General features: G+C 39.1%; 1 pseudogene; it reads right to left on the reverse strand.

The window, feature by feature from the left end:
* Positions 1 to 14,663: 14,663 nt before the first annotated feature.
* Positions 14,664 to 19,828, reverse strand: LOC148588131 (uncharacterized; annotated as a pseudogene).
* Positions 19,829 to 20,778: the final 950 nt, after the last annotated feature.

Raw genomic sequence — 20,778 nt, forward strand, 5'->3', positions numbered from 1 at the left:
AGAAAGCATTTTTTTTTTTACTTAAAAGCTCTATTTCTCAAGTGCAATCTCAAACAGATTCTAAGCCAACATTACTTGTGTGTTGTATGGAAAAGGTGAAAGCTTACTTATGTTGGTGAGGGTATAGGCTACCAAGTAAGCTTATGAAAATTGAAGGATGACAAGCACATCAAGTCAAAAGTCACCTAATCACCCTCATCCTATACAATCCTATACAAGCACATCAAGTAAGTTCAATTAAATTTGTTAGCTTTAGTTAAGGTTAGGAAGTTAATTAGTTATGATATGAGATTTAAGTTTGGAATAAAATTTTAATTGAGGTGTGTTTTTTTTTTTTTAAGAAAAACAATGATAAAATGATGAAGCTAGATAGAGAGCTTCATAGAAGCTTCACCTTTTTTATTTTTATTAAAAAAAAAAAAAAAAAAAAAAAAAAAAAAAAAAATTGATCTAGAGGATGTATCGGTAAGAACAAACAAAAAGTAACAAATGAAACCATGCAGAATCAAAAGGCAAATGAAAAGAAGAAATACAGGACCGCATTACTGAAAGAGAAAGAGAATGGGACTTTCTCTATTCAAATAAGGGAAAACAGGGGACTTCCTGCCGAGTTAAAACAGAGAAAAAATGCTGCTGCATTAATAAGCAGCAGAACTTCTGTCATCCTTTTCCTACAAACATTAGAAAAACTCCCCATCACTCGTTTTTCTATAAAAGACCCAACACTTGCCATCTTCGTAAAATACCAAAAAAGAGAGCAATAATTCACCTCCCCTGTTCTGGCTTCACGCCAAGAGTACATGAGAAGGCAGAGAGACAGAGAGATTAAAAAAAAAAAAAAACAGGGAGGAGATCCCTTGAAGTAGCGGCCATTTTGTGTAGCGAGGTGAGGACTTTTAGTGTTAGTTTTTTTTTTATAATACGTTCCGTTTATTTTGCGAAATAGACCCCAAATAATAGAATGGTTATTCTTATAGAATAGCTATTTTTTCATTTATTAAGAGTTTATTTCTAAGAATAGTTATTCACACAGAATAAATATTCTCTTAAAAGAGAAATAGTTATTGTTGAGAGTAAATACCTCCCATTTGGGCCTGGCAACCCAAAGGCCCACAGCTCAGTAACAAGGCCATGAACTAAGTCCCAACAAGCATGTTCTATAATTAATGAAAGTCCAGCTCACAAGGATCGACGTTGAAAAGAAGAAAGATATTATGGAAGCCCGGTTAGTCGAGGATTGACTACCCGGGGACAGCCCTCCTGAGGCTGTCAAACCCTTAGCTTCCGAGAGATCATTTGTCACTATAATCAAGCATTGTAGCCACGCCAAACTCCCAGTATTCAAACGGTTGACTCTCATTGGGTTAGAGAGTCTTTTCGCTATTATCCAATATCACAAGGATAGTGTTAGAGCTCGCATTAAACTACCATTCTCAATTCAAATTAGGCTACACGGATAATACCAAAAGGAAAGAGGATCAAGCTATAAGACTCGGATAAGATCACAGAAGAACTCCAGTCTGAGTGAATCTATCGGCCTATAAATAGATCGCACTCCAGGTATCAACACTGACGTTAAATACATAGTGATTACTTGCACCTTTCTCACAGATCTTACTTGAGCATCGGAGGGAGATCACGCTCAAGACAGGACATTTTCTCTTCGTGTTTACTTTCTCTATTTCAGGATTCGATCTCAGAGCCCTCATTCACATGTACTAGAAATTGTTCTAACAATTATTCCTCTAAAAAATGAAAAGAATAGCTATTCCTGAAAGAATAGACAAAGTGGTTCAAAAAAAACCATTTTTTGTTTTATTTTTCTTTCAAACTTAAAAATTCAAAAAACAAAAAATAAAAACAAAAACTGTTGAATGTTTTGATGGCACGGCCATCCACAGCAAACCCTAGAGGTGGCCGCGCCACCCCTGATGTTAGTGGGGGTGGCCGTGACCACCCCCGGGTAAGAATCCGGGATGGCCGCAACCACCCTCCGAGGGCACCAGGGGTGGCCACACCACCCCTAGGGTTTGCTTTGGGTAGCCGGCCACCCACAATTTCAACATTTGGTTTTTAGATTTGAGTTTTGAAAAAATCAAAAATCATATGGGCTCTTTAGTAATTTTGGTTCAATTTCAATTATGCAATATGTATTGCTACAAACTAAGGAATATAAATAATTATTCAATTCAAACATCTTCAATTTCCAGTAATAACTACTAATTTTCCTAACGGAATACACATTTCACAAACCAAATGAGGCCTAAAGTTTTATGTTGCTTATAGAATGCGATTTATGTGTGGGGTTAATGACAAAGTGGTTTATAAGAACCAGAATTTGATTTTAGAGATTTTCTTGTAATTGATTGTAATCTGCTATCATCAGATTTGATGATTTGATTACCATATTTATCTATCTCCATTTTCCTATAAGGACTCGGCTTCCATGCGGCAAACCAAACTACCGCATATTGTTTGAGGGCTGTGATTCCCTTAGGCAAACTACTCATTAACTACACTAACGTGGACAAAAATAAAAAAAAAAATAAAAAAAAAATATAGGGGAAATTAATCCCATTAACTCCCTTCCATCTTCTCTCTTTCTTTTTTTCTACCCAATATGATTCTCTCTCTGTTTAGGAAGATCTTTCTACCCAAGAGAGATCATTGGTTCTTTCTTTCTACCCAAGAGAGAAAGAATAGAAAGAAAGAGAAGAATTGATAGTTTTCTTATTGAACAAGCAATTTTGAGGATTGCTCAACCTCCAAGTTCACAATTGAACCAATGTCTACAAAGCTACTGATTACATCTCAAAAGAGTCTATTTATAGCTTCTTCATGAACTAACAACTTCTAACTAACTCAACTGAACTATAACATAATTAACAGAAGCTAACAGAATTAACAGAAGCTCCTAACTAGATAGCTAAGCCACATGCGGCTGCTTCCTTCTAATACAATCTATTAAGTAAGATAACCAACTACTCATTTTGTTCTTCCACCCTTGCATCTCCATGTGGATGAATATGCAGCTGCCACCTCATCATCTTCTTGCACAGCATATTACAATACTTCCCTGTTTAAAACACCTTGCCCACAAGGTGTGGGTAGGCCTTTTCAAGGAGTGAAACTCCTCCCAAGTTGCATCCTTAGGAGAATGTCATGTTCATCTTACCAACACTTCAGTAATTGCATGATTGCCTTGAGCCCTAGACCTCCGAGCTAGCACTCCTACTGGTTCAGGCTGAATGATCCCATTTCAATCGACAAGAGGCAATGTAGGGACTGCAGTATTGCTTCTCCCTATCTTTGGCTTGAGTTGTGAGACATGAAATGCATGATGTATCTTGGTAGTGGCTGGTCAATTCAATTCATAACCTACCTCCCCAACCTTTCTAACCATTATGAAAGGACCATAGAATATAGGAAACCATTTCAAAGCCCTTCGACTAACTAAAGAGCCTTGTCTGTAAGGCTGCAACCTGAGATACACTTGTTGTCCAATGGCTAAGGTCCTCTCAGACCTTCTCAAGTCAACATATTTCTTCATTCTTTGTTGATCATCCTGTAGATTATGTTGTAAAAAGGCTAAGATCTCCTCTCTAGACCTTAAGACTACATCCACAACAGCCACCTTAGTAGTCCCGGGTACATAGATCAACAATCTAGGTGATAGTCTCCCATAAACAGCTTCAAAAGGTGTCATCTTGATGGATGCCTTCCAACTGGTGTTATACTAATATTCAATCCAAGGTAGCCAAGATATCCACTACTTAGGCCTATCATGATCAAAGTACCTCAAATAGTTTTCCAGACTTTTGTTAATTAGCTCAATTTGGCCATCTGTTTGTGGATGGTTGATAAGGGCCGAATGTTGCACATTCAAGCCCCTTAATTTACATATGTTAATTCCTTAGCATTGTTATTTGTTTGATTTTGTTTTGTTTTTTTTTTTTTTTGTGTTTCTGGTCTCATTTGACAAACCATTGGTAATTGGGCTTTAAAAGACAACATTCTGAGCATTCTGGATCTAGGATCGAACGCAGCACTCCTGGGATTGAGCGCACCTGTGCTCGAGCATATGCGGCCAAGGATCGAGCGCATGACTGCGCTCACGCGCATATCAACTAGGCTCGAGCACACATAACCTCGGATCGAGCGCACACGGGCGTACAGTGCACGGTAAGAATCCTTTTCCAGTTTGGACTTGGTTTTCAGTCTCCCAATTGGACTAGGAGACTGACTTCTGATTTTCTGAGGATTTCTAGGGTTTTAGGGTTTTCCAAGTCCCTATAAATAGAACTCTAAACATTGTAAACAGACACACCGCTTCCTAGAGCTATAAATCAAAAAATTGTTTTTGAAACTTAGAAGATTATGAGCCGCTAAACTCCTTTGTGGGGTGTAGATGTAACCCTATCCAAGTACAATGGTTTGATTGTATTTAATTTCTAGAATTTCAATTTATGCTTGTTAATTGTATAACTATGAGAATTGCTACCTTTTGATTATGTTCTTAATTATTAAATGCAATTGTTCTTAAATTCCAAAATCAATATTTGTGAAATTCTTCTCTTGTCTTAGAAAGTATTTTACTTTTATTGAAATCAAATCATTCTTGTTTTCTGTGATTATGAGGATGATGGTTATACAATGGGTTTAATTGACATATTATCAATAGGATTTGATAGGCCATGCCTAGGGAAGACAGATTGTATTACACCCTAGTTTAGTATAATTTAGGTAGATAGTCCATGCCAACCGAAGATGGGTTGCACTTATTCATTGATTGTATATATCCTGTTAAAGAATTTGATAATTTATACCTAGGGAAGACGGGTCGTACCGCATCTTAGTGGTTAGGTGGACGATCCGTGCCAACCGAAGATAGATTATACTTATTCTTTAATAAGGTAGTTTCTTGTTTATTTATAACATGCATAGAATGAATTTCTGAGATTAATTATGATTAACCATTGTTGTGCGGATAGAGGTGAAGTCAATACCCTACACTCTCTCTCTTATTTTAAATCTCTTTTATTTTCATGCACTTTAGTTTTAAAGAAAATCAAATCAAATATCTTTTTAATTAAGTTAATTTTAATCTTTTGAATTTGATAATAAAACCCCTATAGTCCTTGAGGTTCGACACCCTCAATATAGCCATATCCTACAGGATTCGTACTATTACGAATGGTAATTTTAATTGATATTTTTTGTCACAAAAATACCACATCAATTTTTGGCACCATTGCCGGGGACTACTTAATGGTTTTATTGTCAAATTTTTAAGGATTAATTTTAGCTTAATAATTAATTTTTCTGTTTTAAGTTGCTAATTTTAATTATGTTGTGTGTTTGTTTTTTTTTTTTTTTTTAGAATTTGCAAACAGGTCTGTAAGCTGCCTTCTTTGTGACTATGATCGAGTGCAAACCGCGTGCGATCGAGCGCACAGACGCACTTCAGCAAGCACTAAGCCAGTAGCGCTCGAGCCCTCTCCACGTGTGCTCGCACCCATCTGCGGCAGTACACTCGAGCGCACCTTGTCGTGCGATCGAGCGCACTTGCGGCAGCTTGCATCCAGAACCCTGAGTGCAATCTAAAGCCGTTTGTGAGCATTGTTTGTTTTATGTTTTTAGCTTATTTTCTTTCTATTCTTTTTAAATTTCTGTTTAGTTTATGAGAGGTCGTCGTTCTTTGTCTTTTCCATTAATTTCTTGCGACCTTGAAATTGAACGCACCCCTAGACAAATTAGATCCCAAAATAACTCTAATTTGCTAGAAGAGCGTTCCACTGAGACCATGGGGGACGGTAACCACGTAGCATTGCAAGATCACTATCTTCCTACCACTTAAACTACTCCCACATGTCTGCGGTTGCCGGAAATTACGGCAACCCATTATGAAATTAAGCCCAGCACTATACGAAGTTTACCTTCTTTCCTAAGGCTTAGTACTGAAAATCCTTATGACTTCCTCAGTGATTTCGAAGCAATTTGTGATACCACTAAAATGAACGGATTCACTGAGGATGCCCTAAGGATGCGTCTTTTTCCTTTCTCCCTCAAGGAAAAAGCCAAACATTGGTTCCAGTCCTTAACACCCAATTCTATCACTTCTTGGGCTCAATTGCAATAATAATTTCTTAAGAAGTATTACCCCATAGGAATGACCAATGACACTAGGAGAGCCATTACTACCTTCTCCCAATATGAGGGAGAAGATTTTCATGAGACTTGGGATAGGTTACAGAGCTTGCTTAGATCATGTCCACACTACGCTGTCCCAAAATGGCAGCTAGTGCAGTGTTTTTATGTTGGCCTAACCGAGTCCAATAGAAAAATGGTAGATGTATCATGTGGGGGAACTTTCATGTTAAAAAGTGAAGATGAAGCATGGGCTATGTTTGAAAATTTGAGTAACAATTCTCTTCAACTGGTCTCCACCAGACGAAGGGCACCAGCACCTAAAGCTCTCAAGACAGGGAGTTTGTATGAAGTAGGCCATTCCCCAAACATGGCTAACCAAGTAGTTGAGGCTATCACCAAGAAGCTAGACCAATGGATGACTGCTGGTTTTGCTCCTCATACTATCCACATGCACACACCACATGAATCTTGCTCATTTTGTTCAAGTTCTATGCACCATGTAAATAACTGCCATCTTGCTGGAAATTTTAGTGATGTTGGTAATGAGCAGGTTAATGCAGCTTTCTTCCGACCGGGTAATGATCCATATTCCAATACTTACAACCCCAGGTGGAGAAATCATCCAAATTTCTCGTGGAAGAATTCAAATTCGGGCAACTCAGCCCTAGGGCCACACAATCAAGCTCAATCCAACGGGCAGCCCTACCAACCTCATTCCACTTATCGGCCTCCACAGCAGCACTACCAGTCTCCCACAGAGTCTAATTTTGAGGATCGGATGCTAAAAGCAATGAGTGAGCTGACCAGCGAGATAAAGCAGTCAGTCAAGGCTCAAGAGGAGATAGTAAACTCATATACTAAATCCATTGCCAAGCTGGAAGCTCAAGTTGAACAACTTGCCAACACCCTCAACAAAAGGGATGAAGGAAAGCTTACAAGTCAGCCAATGGTAAATCCTAAGGGGCACTACATGGTAGATGAGGGCACTTCATACTATTAGCAAGTTCAAGCCATCACCACATTGCGGAGCGGAAGAATAGTTGACAAGCATGTGGAGGAGAAGAAGGATGAGCAAAATGAGACCCCATAGAATCTGCATCAGGACAAGGATAAACAAGTAAGCATCGAGGCATCTTCATCATCTGCCCCCACTCCTGAGGTACCATATGAGCCTAAGGCCCCCTTCCCAGAACGTCTCAAGGCACCCTCCCACTTCGGGAAACAAGGAGAGAAGATACAAGACATGATGGAAACATTCAAGCAGGTTCAAATCAACATCCCACTCCTTGATGCCATCAAGCAAATTTCAACTTATGTAAAATTTCTCAAGGACTTGTGCACTCAAAAGAGGAAGAATCAGAAGCACATTCCCAAGAAGGTCATTCTCACCGAGCAAGTAAGCTCTTTGATTCAGCATAACACTCCTCCAAAGTTCAAAGACCCTGGAGCACCTACAATTTCATGCGTCATCTAAAACATTGAGATTGAGAGAGCTCTCCTCAACTTAGGAGCTGGTGTTAATTTGCTTCCATACTCGGTATATTAGAAACTGGGCCTAGGGGAATTGAAACCGACAAGTACTATCTTGCAATTGGCTGACCGCTCGATCAAGAAACCCCATGGGATTGTGGAAGATGTCATTATCAAGGTGGACAAGTTCTATTATCCAGTTGACTTTATAGTTCTGGACACAGAACCGGTCCCAAATCCAGAGAAGCATATTCCTGTCATCCTTGGGCATCCTTTCCTTGCCACAGCCAATGCATGCATCAATTTCCGGACCGGAGTAATGAAGATCTCTTTTGGGAATATGAAGATCAGATTGAACATCTTCAATGCCTTCCAGAATGCGCCTGATCAGAATGCATGGTTCTTCTTGGATGACATTGGAGAAACTGTTGAAGACCCACCTCCTGATCCTCTATCTGAAGTTCCATCATGGAGCAACCCACCGAAGCCTATGCCTCTCACTCCAAGTATTCCACCACCTGATGACAACTCCACATGGGACATATTTCATTTAGAGGTTGCTGAAGTGGATTTCATTGGGGTGGAAATTTTTTTTGCAAATTTCCTAGCTACCCCAGTTTTTGAGAACTCCCATAGAGACAAGAGGTTGATCATGAAACCAATTCAGGACAAATACCCTGAACATCACCATAGGGAGCATCAAGACCTATTAGCTGGGAGAAGCAGTTTCGGGATGTTAAGAAGAATCCTCTTCCTTGTGGAGTGCTACATGATCATAAAGAAGAAGGGATGGAAGAACTTGATTAGACTTCTGAAGGATCGAGGTAAGATCCTTCGAGACTCAGACTTACATTGAGAAATACCTCATAGGATCAAGCGCAAGCCCTGTGCGCTCGACTCCTCATTCCACCAGGGTACATGATCTCCATCCAGGTTTATTTTATCCATTGTTGCTTCATTCTTTGTTTATATTTTTACAACAATGTGTGCACTTGATTGGTATTTGGTTGGAGTATCACTTGACATGTGTTTTTGCATTCAAGTTTGGGGGAATGATATGCCCACATCTGCTCATTCAGGTATTTTTGTACTCTTGATCTTGGCAACATAAGATGCTTCTTGTTTCAATTTAAATCTATCTTGAGCACACTAGCACATGTCTGTGAGGTATGAATTTTGAGACCAATTATGTTTGTTTTCAATATCTTGAATTCTGTTGGGTGACATATTGGGTGAATAACTTTGGCATGCTATAAAAAAAAAATAAATAAATAAATAAAATCAAATTTCAATTTTTTGCTGAGTAACCGGACCTCTTGCCTCATTAAGCAGTGAGTGTTCGTATCAAAAAGTGAAAATTTTGGGTTGATTAATAAAATGGCTAGCTTAGCTTTGTAGCCTTTTTGACTCGAGTTAGTAAGTCCTTAGGGATATCTTCACACCTAATGCCCTAAAGCTATTTGGTTTGGGAGACATTGGCCTAACACTCGATATATGGGTCAACTAGAAAGCTTAAGGGAGCTAAGCATTGCAAAGCCTACAAAAAAAAAACAAAAAGAGAAAAAAAAAAATATATATATATATATATATATATATGCCTTGGTTGTTTCATTTCATATGAAGTCCAATGAATTCTGAGATGTTGATTCTTTCATATTGGAATTATTTTGAAGCCGTTCACTTTGCACTAATTGAAATTTGTGTATCTCAATCTGCCATTATATATATGTGTGTGTGTGTGTATGCCTTGGTTGTTTCATTTGATATGAAGTCCAATGAATTCTGAGATGTTGATTCTTTCATATTGGAATTATTTTGAAGCCCCATAATTATGTGTTAGTTCACTTTGCACTAATTGAAATTTGTGTATCTCAATCTGCCATTGGTAAGTGATTTGACTTATAACTCCTTGGAATTTTGAAGATGGAGTTTTTAATTTTAAGCTTGCTAAGGAATGAGAACCATTATTTTTGTGATGCTTTATCCTTTTGAATGACATAATGATGACAATGTTTGTGAGTATCATTCTTGAAAAACCCTCACGAGACTTCACTCGTCCTCTAGGGAATTCCTAAGGGTTTACAAGGCTTGCTGCATACACTAAATGCAACCGTACATCTCACGAAAGCTGGATTTATCTTTTTAGTTTTCACTTTCTTTTCTGTTTTATATTGCTAAGGGACTAGTAATATGTAAGTTGGGGGGTGTGATAAGTGCCGAATGTTGCACATTCAAGCCCCTTAATTTACATATGTTAATTCTTTAGCATTGTTATTTATTTGATTGTTTTTGTGCTTCTGGTCTCATTTGACAAACCATTGGAAATTGGGTTTAAAAGGACAACATTCTGAGCATTCTGGATCTAGGATCGAGCGCACCTGTGCTCGAGCGTATGCGGCCAAGGATCGAGCGCATGACTACGCTCGCGCACATATCAGCTAGGCTCAAGCGCAGATAATCTCGGATCGAGCGCACACGGGCGTACAGTGCACGGCAAGAATCCTTTTTCAGCTTGGACTTGGTTTTCAGTCTCCCAATTGAACTAGGAGACTGACTTCCGATTTTCTGAGGATTTCTAGGGTTTTAGGGTTTTCCAAGTCCCTATAAATAGAGCTCTAAACATTGTAAACAGACACACCGCTTCCTAGAGCTAGAAATCAGAAAATTGTCTTTGGAACTTATAAGATCATGAGCGGCTAAACCCCTTCGTGTAGGGTGTTGATGTAACCCTATCCAAGTACAATGGTTTGATTGTATTTAATTTCTAGAATTTCAATTTATGCTTGTTGATTGTATAACTATGAGAATTGCTACCTTTTGATTCTGTTCTTAATTATTAAATGCAATTGTTCTTAAATTCCAAAATCCATATTTGTGAAATTCTTCTCTTGTCTTAGAAAGTATTTTACTTTTATTGAAATCAAATCATTCTTGTTTTTTGTGATTATAAGGATGATGGTTATACAGTGGGTTTAATTGACATATGATCAATAGAATTTGATAGGCCATGCCTAGGGAAGACGGATTGTACTACACCCTAGTTTAGTATAATTTAGGTAGACAGTCAGTGCCAACCGAAGATGAGTTACACTTATTCATTGATTGTATGTATCATGTTAAAGAATTTGATAATTTATACCTAGGGAAGACGGGTCGTACCGCATCTTAATGGTTAGGTGGACGATCCATGCCAACCGAAGATAGATTATGCTTATTCTTTAATAAGATAGTTTCATGTTTATTTATAACATGCATAGAATGAATTTCTGGGATTAATTATGATTAACCATTGTTGTGCGGATAGAGGTGAAGTTAATACCCTACACTCTCTCTCTTATTTTAAATTTCTTTTATTTTTATGCACTTTAGTTTTAAAGAAAATCAAATCAAATATCTTTTTAATTAAGTTAATTTTAATTTTTCAAATTTGATAATAAAACCCCTGCAGTCCTTGAGGTTCGACACCCTCAATATAGTTCTGTCCTACAGGATTCGTACTATTACGAGTGGTAATTTTTAATTGATATTTTTGGTCACAAAAATACCACATCAATGGTAACTGGTGCTCATCTTGAGTGTGGTTCCTTGCATTCTAAACAATTCCTTCCAAAATGCACTAGTAAAAGTAAGGTCACAGTAAGAAACTATGAATGTAGGCATACCATGTAGCTTAATGATATAAGTAACAAAGAGCTGAGCAATCTTGAATGTAGTGTAAGGACGAGCCAAAGAGGTTGAATGACTGTACTTAGACATTCTATCCACCACCACTAAGACTACAGAATGTCTATTGGAGAGGGGTAATCCTTCCACAAAGTCCATAGATATATCAAACCAAATCTGGAGAGGAATTGGATAGGGTTGCAGCAATCCAGCAGGAGATGTGTTCTCATGCTTAGTTTTCTGACAAATTTCACTTCCTAATAAACTATTTAAGATCATTCTTCATTCCCTTCCAAAAAAAATCCCTTGTTGCCCTCTGCATTTTTCTTTCATAACTAGAGTGACCTGCAAGCTGATCACCATGAACAAAAGATAAGACTTGAGCCTTAATGATTGGATCATCTCCTAGGTAGAGTATATTTTTGTAGAACACCAATCCATCTCTGTAAGCATATATACTGGTATTCAATTGATTATTTAGTCACTTAGTAACCAACTCCTTCATTAGTAAGTCATCCTTATAATGTTCTTTCAACTTAGCAACCCAATCCAAGGTGGGAATTGATAAAATAGCAATGGAGATCTTTTCTGTCTAGTCTTCTCTTCTAGATAGAGCATCTGCCACTCTATTGTCAATATCCTTCTTAAACTGCACTATAAAATCATAACCTAACAACTTTGTACCATTTCTGTTGGAAAGGAGTTCTAACCTTCTGTTCTAGCAAGAACTTCAAGCTTTGTTGGTCAGTTTTGACAACAAAACTTTGCCCTAACAGGTAAGGTCTCCACTTTTGGATTGCAGTCACCAATGCCAATAACTCTTTCTCACAAGTGGACATGAGAAGAGCTCTTTCTTTCAAGGCTTTACTCAAATAGGCAATAGGTTTACTATTTTGAATCAAAACTACTCCTAACCCAACTCCACTTGCATCACATTCATTGACAAAGGGTTGAAAAAAGTTTGGCAAAGCTAGGACTAGAGCTTCAGTTACTGCAGCTTTCAGGTTTTGAAAACCCTCCTTGGCAGCTTCATCCCACTTGAATACTTTCTTTTTCAACATAGAAGTTAAGGGAGTAGTAATTGATCCATACCCTTTTATAAACTTCATGTAGTAGCTTGTTAAACCCAAGTATCCTCTTAAGGATTTGATGTTACTTGGAAATAGCCAATCCACCATTGCCTGTATCTTGCCTGGATCAGCTTTCACCCCATGTTCTGAAACAATAGGGTCTAGATAGTCCACCTCATTACACCCAAATCTACACTTTGACATCTTGGCAAATAATTGGTGTCTCCTTAAGATGTCTAAGGTCATGTGTAAATGGTTTCTGTGGTTGTTTACATCCTTACTAAATACAAGAATGTCATCAAAGAATACCAAAATGAACTTCCTAAGGTGAAGCTGAAAAATATAGTTCATTAAGCTTTAGGAGGTAGAAGGTGCATTAGTTAAACCAAATATGGCATAATCAAGAATGCATAATGGCCTTCATGTGTCCGAAAGCAGTCCTAGGAATATCATTTTCAACCACTTTAATTTGGTGATAACCAGATCTCAAATCTAATTTAGAAAAAATGGTAGCCCCCACAGCTCATCCAACAATTCACCTACAACAGGAATCGGAAACCTATCTTTAATAGTTACCTTGTTAAAAGATCTATAATCCATGCACAGTCTCCATGTTGCAGCAGCTTTCCTCACCAGGATCACTGGAGAAGAAAATGGGCTAGTGTTGTGTCTAATCACACCAGATTGCAGGAATTCCTTGACTATCTTTTCAATTTCTTCTTTCTAATAGAATGGATATCTGTAAGGCCTGACTAACACAGGATGCACACCTTCTTGAGGGTAATAGCATGATCATATGATCTGTTCGATGGTAGATCAATAGATTCTTTTAAAATATCCTTAAACTCCTCAAGGATATCATCCAACACTCTTGGATTTTGAATTCTCTTCTGCTCACCAATATTGTTTAGCTTTTGGCATTGATCCTCAGTCTTAATCAATTGTAATAGCACACACTTATTTCCTTTTTTCAACCATCTAAATGAGCTTTCATCTTCTAAACTCCATTTAGAACCACTACAAAAATTATGTGGGTTAGTAACAATGGTTTAGTAACGTGTCACTAGGGTTAACACGTTACTAAATTTTAGTAACATGTATATAGTAACGTGTCTGGCGTGTTAGGAATTTGATTGTTGCTAAATCCCGTTTAGTAACGTGTCAATTTTTGACACGTTACTATACTTAGTAACGTGTCAAAAATTGACATGTTACTACTTAGTAACGTGTCAAAAATTGACATGTTACTACTTAGTAACGTGTCAATTTAGTAACGTGTCAAAAACTGACACGTTACTAAGTAGTAACGTGTCAATTTTTGACACGTTACGATTTTGTGCATAAAAAAAAAAAAAAAAAATTTAAATTAATTTCTCCAAATTTTGTTTATTTGTACACACCTGATCATACATCATAAATTGCTCTCACCATACATCATCAATTGCTATCAACATACATCCATTTCTCAAGTCCTATCCCAACATTCCCCACAACATATATCCATTTCATGTCCACAAAAATTGATATATATATACAATAACATTGTTCTATATTACGTCATTGTCCACAAATAAATTATAACTATATACATATATACATTAACAAAACCTTAAACATACAAGTTAAGTGATTCTCGAGTACATTACGTATAAACACCCCAACAAAAAATCTGGTGAACACCATCATAACGGGTTGACTTCTCCGCACTCACTGCAAATGATTACACAACAATTAGTCAGCAAACAAACACTCGAACAATCAATCAGGAATCATCAAGTCCTAAGCGACTAACTTCGTCAAACTATACAAACATCATACTCAACAATATTTAACAGTAGTGAAGTGAATAAACAGACGATAAATAACTTCAACGCTATAGCTACACTGCCAACTCACACCTTAGAGTACAACGCTATAGTTTCAATGATAATCCAAACTGTGAAAATGATCTAAAATTACAAAGCATATATATGATCTACGCGTATCCAGCATTTCCACAACCGCAACACATATTAATTTGTATTCCTAATTCCAAGTATTTTGAGTTAAGTATATACGCTATTTATAAATATTCGATAATAACTGGCGCGAAATAAGTCATATGTATACATACGGGCTTGCTGAACCAGTGGTACAATGTCTTGATAAGCGAGACTTTTGTCCACTCGGGGTCCGTTGTGGGTGTTCGTTTTGATTGTCATCCTCAGCTTCTAGCCTTACGTCATCTACACATATTACGGTATAAATGTGTTATACACATGCATGTATTCCAAAAACATATAAACAAAGTGTGATTACCAAACAAATTTATTAACTATTAAATTGATAGCCATTTCAGAAGTTACTCGTATTACTTTAAGAGAAACAAAAACTAATATTGTTTTACCTGGTCCACTAGCTACTGAGGACCTCACAATCGCACGGACTGGGGATTCTAAGTCTGGCGGAGCTCTAACATTGGTCACCTCTAGCTCGGAGACATGTCTCGAGCTCTCAAGCACACGAAGTCGGGCCTCATACACCGCCATCTGTGCATCCATAAGTACGTTAAACTCCGCAGTAATCTCAGACCTCTGCTGTGCCAACTGTGCAGCCATATCTATCTTGTGCTGCTCTCTTTCAGCTCCGAGTGCTCTTTCAATCATTTCCGGGACATTTGAGCTTCTTGGGTTTTGTGAGGATGGTTTATAGTAAGAGTAGATGTTGCCGTGCGTAGGAAGAATATTCTTACTAACCCCCCGAACACGACCCGCATATTCTGGCTTAGAGTTGTGCACTTGGGCGTATACGTCGTTTGGTGCCCACCGAATGGTCCCATGAGGAGCGTCTGCCAATTCTGCAGGATCGTTTTCCACTAGCTCCTCCATCAACAACTGTAAGTTACATTACATCAAATCATTGTTATTTATGTTGTCCATCACAAATAAATTTTCTATACATAAATACAAATAAAAAGATGAAGGGTGTAAACAACATACAACTCTCTCCTCGACCACCCGATTTGGGAAGCTACCGTCTGTCTTTCGGTGAGTCTTGATGTAAGCCTTCGCTCGAGTAAGAGTTATGCCCGTATTAATTAGCTGCAATTAAAAACCCACAACACAATCCATATGTTAGTATGTATATTAAATTAATGATGACATATATATGTATATAAATGGTAAATGACAGACATACCTCCTCATTGCATAACCTTGCCAAGCTCTTCGAGCCAGTGCAGTGTGTTGTGTTATTCTTGGCTCGTATCTCTCTCATATGCTGAGCAAAGTCCAACACGTACACAACACATATACGTTATTAATTTGTGACACATCTTTATAATATTAAACTGTTACTGAAACTACACAATTGAAATTAACTTAGTAACCTACTTGATACGCGGGATCGCACCATTGCTCCAACAATATATCCACGTCTGTCGTGTTGTACTCTTTAAGGAGCTGGGACATCCTTTGCTTCACTATCGCAGGCGTCTCACCTCGTTGAATATGGAGTGTCGCTCTAAAGTCATGTCTCCAACCCCTCAACTTGTCGCCCATGTCACGGAATGCGTCCTTCTTGATCGCCACAATGTCAATGCCAGGCGGGATATAAAACTGCGTCTGCATAAGTTTCAAATTGAGAAATTATGACATGTACATCAATTAATCGTTAGTACCAGTGAGTCAAATAACTGCTATGTACAGTTGACTGTAAATTGAGAATTTCGTAACGTTTCACATACCATCAATGAGCTCCACAAGTCCTCCTTCGTGTTGTCGGGTACCTTCAACCAGTCGTCAGATATCCTAAGGAAAGCCCCGCCCCTAACAACCTTGCCCGTCACCCGTCTAAATTTTGACCCGCTTAGTCCTACTGGCTGCCACGATCCATTATACTCCATCACAATCCTTTTCCCAAGGGGGATGTCCCATACCTTGCGCGACGTATTTATATGCAACACTTCAATATTATTCTGTGAATCTGCATTGATGTTTAACACACAAAAATTAAAAAATACCGACATTAATCGGAAGTGAATGCTTATAAGTTAGAATAAAATATATAAACAAATACATACTTATTTCAACATTGACTACTATACATACCTATCGTCCGAACCTCACTGATACCCAACACTTGCCCAGCAAGTCCAGCAGGCTGGCCGTCCAATAAGTCAGCTGTCTCCACCTCAATGTCCTCATCGGCCTGCGTATCACTATCATCCACGCGTGCTATGCTGTGTGGCGGGCGATCAAAAAAGTCGTGCAGCAACCGACCCAGCTGGGTCAAATTTGCTGGCGGGGATTGCAAATCCGGAGATTGCCCGAACTGGGTAAGGCCTGTCCGACGAGATGGGTCAAGCAAATCTGGGTCTACTTGACTCGAGGAGCCTGGAATATCTTCATTATTGTTGAAGATATAATTATGTGTCATAGGGGGTGGCTCGTCTACATGCTCTGGAAGTATCGGTCGATACCCTGGCTGCTGACGCAGTAGCATAGGAATGTCCTGCGCCTCACTGTCATTAGGGTCGAACAGTCTCGACCCACGTCCACCCGTAGTCTGTCGCGTAGAAGACGGTGTCCCTCGTCCTCTTTTTGTCCTCCCTCGATTACTCATACTACCCTGCGAAATAAACGAGCGTGGGATTAGTAATCTATACAATGTATTAGATATACAATAAATGTTTAAATATACACCAACAAACCAATGAATGACAATCAATGTATAAATATATAACAAAGCCAAACATGTACACAATATTGAAATATAATGTGATAACATACGCTTCGATCGGTGCTAAATCTTGTCGAACGTATTCGACGTCATCATGCGGATCATCAGGATTTCTGTTCAATACTAGTGGCTCACTCTCGTGGTAGTTGACATGATCATCATGAGGCCCTTGGCCCTGACCAACGTCGTATATGTTTCTAGGTTTTGTCCTTACAGCACAAGCCCAATCTGGTTCCTTTCATCTTCGACGTAAAAAACTTGTTCCACTTGAGATGTCAGCACATACGGTTCATCAGTAATCAACTCTCCCGTATGGACAAGGTTTTTAAAGTTCACAAACGTTAAGCCATACTTGTCCACCTTATATCCCCTGTCCAATGTGTTGTCCGCCCAATCACACTTAAACATAACATACTTCGTCCTATCGTAATACTCCACCTCAAGTATTTGGGTTAGCTTCCCGAAGTATATTTGGCCATCAACAGTTGGCACGCACACCCCACTGTTCTGCGACCTCTTTCCCACATCATGTGCAACCGTACGAAACAACTTGCCGTTCACAACATATCTATTATACTGGACTGCTGAGATCATCGGCCCTCTACAATGTATTACCAGTTTCTGACCCATTTCATTCCTACGTCGATCGTCCAAACGATCGACCTGCGAGTATAATATAATGAAAGTCGCATAGTTAGTGTGTTGAGGGAATAGAAATAAGAATCAAATACAAGAAATTTAATAGGCACACATGACATTAGTCTTACGTAGTCACGGTACCAATGGCAAAATTGCTCAACATGTTGGGTTTCCAACTGATCATCCGTGAGTCGCCCCCTAATTCTCGGTTCCCTATGTGTATCCATGTGCATCCTACAATTTCAAATTAAATATGAAAACCATAAGATACAACTAAGGGTGTAAGATAAATGAACATTCTATGCTATAAACCGACTCACATCCGTAATTGGAGAAACTCGTCCGAGTTAATCATAATATAACGGTGGATTTGAGTCAATGTGCGTTTGTCGAGGTCGACTCGTGTCCTAGCCCCTTTAGACCCATCCGGGTTTCTTTGCGGCCTATTGTGAAATGTCGGTACGTTATCTAAATAATGAGAGCAAAACGTCACCAACTCAGTTGCAATATACCCCTCCGCAATGCAGCCCTCAGGAGCCGCTTTATTTCGCACATTAGATTTAAAACCCCCAAGGCTCCTACATATCAAAGCAGTCAATCATTGGATTTAATTGTTTTTAAATAAATGAAGAGAGAAAAAATGTAAGTCTTGCGTCGAATTAACTTTACCTCTCTCCCGGATACATCCACCTATATTGTACAGGTCCACCGAGGCGGCATTCACGGACAAGATGCACGACAAGATGAACCATGCTCGTGAAAAACCCAGGTGGAAATACCTGCTCCATCTTGCACAAAGTGATATAGACATCACTCTCAATACGATTCATATCCTCTGCAGTCAATGCCGTCGAACAAATGCCTCTGAAGATTGCAGACATTTCAACAAGGGGTCTAACCACTTTATCTGGCAGTGACGTACCACGCAATGCAATAGGAAGAAGTTGTTGCATCAGTACGTGATTGTCATTGCTCTTCAAGCCTGAAATCGATCGGTCTTTAAGATGTACACACCTGGAAATGTTCGAGGCATATCCGTCGGGCACCCTAACATTTCGAAGAACTTTCAAGAAACTAGTTTTATCTTCATTGGACATCGTGTGACAAGCTGGGGGCATATAGATTATCCCATCTGCCGTGAACGGATGAAGTGTAGGTCTCAAACCCAATTCTTGCAAGTCTTTACGTGCTTCAAGGTTGTCCTTTGTTTTCCCTTTGATACCCAATAATGTGCCTATTATGTTATCCATCACATTTTTTTCTATGTGCATAACATCAAGACTGTGCCGTAATAAATTATCTTTCCAGTACGGCAACCTAAAAAAAATATTTTTCTTCTTCCACACAACATTATCATTATGAGTCCTCTTCCTATTTGATTTATCAATGGGCTTTGACTTACCAGCGCTCTCATCCCCAAATACCATCCCTTCTAACTGTTTTAGAATTTCATCTCCACTTGGCACATTGGGGGCACATTCTAGTTCTTGGCTACCGTCAAAAGTTCTTTTGTTCCGCCTCCATGGATGATCCATGGGCAAGTATCGCCTATGCCCCATAAAGCAAAATTTTTTCCCGTGTTTTAATCGTCTAGACTTTGTTGCATGCATACAGCAAGGGCATGCCTTTCCACCCCCGGTGGGCCACCCGAACAAGCTTCCGTATGCGGGAAAGTCATTAATTGTCCATATCAACTATGCTCTGAGCATAAAATTCTTTTTCAGGGAGACATCAAATGTTTGTACCCCTACATTCCATAGTTCATGTAATTCTTCAATTAAAGGTTGCAGGTAAACATCTATATCAATTCCAGGTGAACTTGGACCTGGAATAATCAAAGATAATATAAAAGAAGTTTGTTTCATACACATCCAAGGAGGCAAGTTGTATGGTACTAGCATTACAGGCCAAATACTGTGGGATGTGCTCAAGTTTCCAAAAGGATTAAACCCATCTGAGGTGAGGCCAAGCCTTACATTCCTGCTGTCCGCTGAAAAATCCGGATATAAATTATCAAATGACTTCCACGCTTCACCGTCGGCCGAATGTCTCAACACACCATCTTTTGTGCGGCCGTCTGCATGCCATCTCATATGGAGCGCAGTATGCTGCGACATAAACAACCTTTGTAGCTGTGGTATGATTGGAAACCACCGCAACACTTTCATTGGACGTCGCTTACTCGACGTTATGGGCTGCCCATCCTCGTCTAAATAGATTTCATCCTTCCATTTAGATTCTCCACATTTAACACATAATTCTAAATCCTTATTGCCCTTCCAGAACAACATACAGTTATTACGACAAGCCGGTATCTTCTCATACCCGAGTCCCATATCCCTTAGAAACCTTTTCGCCTCATATGTATTACCGGGCAAACCCCCATCATCTACAGGAAGCAACTGATTGATGAAATCTAGGAAAGCTGAGAATATCGTATTACTAACTCCACCCACACACTTCAAGTTATACAAATGTACAGTAGCACTCAGTTTACTGTGTTTGGTCTTCTCATGAAGTGGCTGGTTCGCGTTTTTAAGTAAGTACTCGTACTTTCGTACGTCACATTCATCGGCTTCATCATGCACAATGTGTTCTTCCTCACCTTCCACCTCGACCTGATGCTCACAATTGTCTTCCCTGACTTCGTGCATGCCAAATAAATCACGCAACAGGCTGTGCATATTTCCACCTTGTTCTCCGCTTTCACCCGCATGTACGGTCGGACGGTTCAAATGAGCGTCTTCAACTGGAGCTCTTACAGGCCTCTCGCCGTGAAAAATCCATTGTTCGTATTGTGGCCACATTCCTTTTCCCGCTGTCAAGTGCTCGTAAACCAACCCTGGCGGGTGTTTCCTGTTGTTTCGACACATCTTACAAGGGCACGCAATAAGTCCATCTGGAGTTCTACAATTCCTAACTGCAAAGTCTACAAATGATTTACACCTGTCTCTGTATTCCTTCGTACCCCTAGACTTCGTCATCCAACTCTTGTCCATATCGTTACTACGTACATTAAGTAAGTCGAAGTTAGTTTTGTAATAACCATATCGAAAATATTGCCCAC

This window comes from Corylus avellana, chromosome 1, assembly GCF_965113065.1.
Source record: "Corylus avellana chromosome 1, dhCorAvel1.hap1.2, whole genome shotgun sequence".
NCBI classification, from domain to species: Eukaryota; Viridiplantae; Streptophyta; class Magnoliopsida; order Fagales; family Betulaceae; genus Corylus; species Corylus avellana.